At 55.7% G+C, this 1,519-nt stretch overlaps 1 non-coding gene across 1 annotated transcript in view; it reads right to left on the bottom strand.

Annotated features, from left to right (window-relative positions):
• Nucleotides 1-1,398: 1,398 nt before the first annotated feature.
• LOC128717558 (5.8S ribosomal RNA) overlaps nucleotides 1,399-1,519 on the bottom strand; it is a 159-nt gene continuing 38 nt past the window's right edge. Inside the window, exon 1 of the ribosomal RNA XR_008410601.1 lies at nucleotides 1,399-1,519. This exon is cut by the window's right edge and continues 38 nt beyond it. This is a non-coding gene — a ribosomal RNA (5.8S ribosomal RNA).

Here is a 1,519-nt window from a genome sequence, read left to right as displayed (position 1 = left end):
ACCCTGGGATGGAGGGGCACGACGAAGGCTTGCGCCGATGCCGCACCCGTAATCCCGCAACATTCGATTTGTCTTCGCCTGTGGGTTTCCAGTTTCCAGCGGCCCGGCGAGGACCGCCAATACCCATTGGCTTGCGCGCAAGATAGACTTCTTGGTCCGTGTTTCAAGACGGGTCCCGAGGGTATCTCAATGCTTAATGCGTCATCACAGATCGGGGATGAGTGCTTAGTAGGTCTCCGGCTTAAGACCTGGCCTCTCTACCCCGCTCTAACCAACCCATCACGCTTCCAGCGGCACACCTATGCTCGGTCGGGCCCTGCGCCTCTCGGGTGTGAAAGGCGCGGAGACTCTCGCTCAGGGAGGCCGCCGAGCCACCCCTACTAAAGAGCCGCCAACCACGAGCCAGGGGCCGTTGCCGGAATCTGACATTGTAATGGATCGCGATGTCCGTTACTGCGGACCGATAAGTGCACGGTAGCCGACCCGGCGGGGGCCGACCACCGATGAATATCGCCGCCCGGAACATTGAGCTCAACAGGTTTGCGTCCCCTAGGCAGTTTCACGTACTATTTGACTCTCTATTCAGAGTGCTTTTCAACTTTCCCTCACGGTACTTGTTTTCTATCGGTCTCATGGCGGTATTTAGCTTTAGAAGGAGTTTACCTCCCACTTAGTGCTGCACTATCAAGCAACACGACTCCATGGAGCCGACCGTCTACCACCTCACATTAGTGCCGTTCTACGGGCCTATCACCCTCTGTGGGATAATGGGCCACCTTCAAGTTGAACTTGAACTGTTTGCACCGTGCGTGATAGATAACGGACCGGTCCAGTACACGGAATCGGACAGGCGCGCAATACACGCCGTCCCTACGTGCTGAGCTTTTCCCGTTTCGCTCGCAGCTACTCAGGGAATCCCGGTTGGTTTCTCTTCCTCCCCTTATTAATATGCTTAAATTCTGGGGGTTCTCACACATCACTTGAGGCCTACGTTGATTTGGTGAAATGGTAAATAGTAGCACATACTGCTGCTGCCTTCTCTACACCCGCGTTCGATGGGTAAACGTGTTCGTGTGCCGCTCGCGTTACACGACTCGACCAGACGGCGGGTCCTGACAACAGACGGCAAGCCTAGTGTTCGAGGGCTTCCGGTGCTACCAGGTTGTCTTATAGCCGAAGTTCGTACCGTGCGACACGACACGCACCCGTTGGGTAACAACAACAGTACCGCCTTACCATTTCAGCGCCCAAGATCCCCCGGAACGGGAGGCCGAGCACGCCATTGATGCACAGTGCCGCCAACGCGTGCAGACCAGTGACACTAGGCGGGCTGCTCGCCTAATATGCCACGGTGCACGCGCGCGCACTGAAGTAATATTTGTGTAACAAGGTATTGGTAGGCACTCAAGAATGTGTGCATCGGTCGGGTTTAAACGTCCGATGCGCCATATGCGTTCAACGTTGTCGGTGTTCATGTGTCCTGCAGTTCACATTCTGACGCGCATTTAGCTGCGGTCTT

This window comes from Anopheles marshallii (genome assembly GCF_943734725.1).
Source record: "Anopheles marshallii chromosome X unlocalized genomic scaffold, idAnoMarsDA_429_01 X_unloc_64, whole genome shotgun sequence".
NCBI lineage: Eukaryota > Metazoa > Arthropoda > Insecta > Diptera > Culicidae > Anopheles > Anopheles marshallii.
Note: the sequence above shows the minus strand (reverse complement) of the source record. Positions and strands in the feature narration are given on the sequence as shown.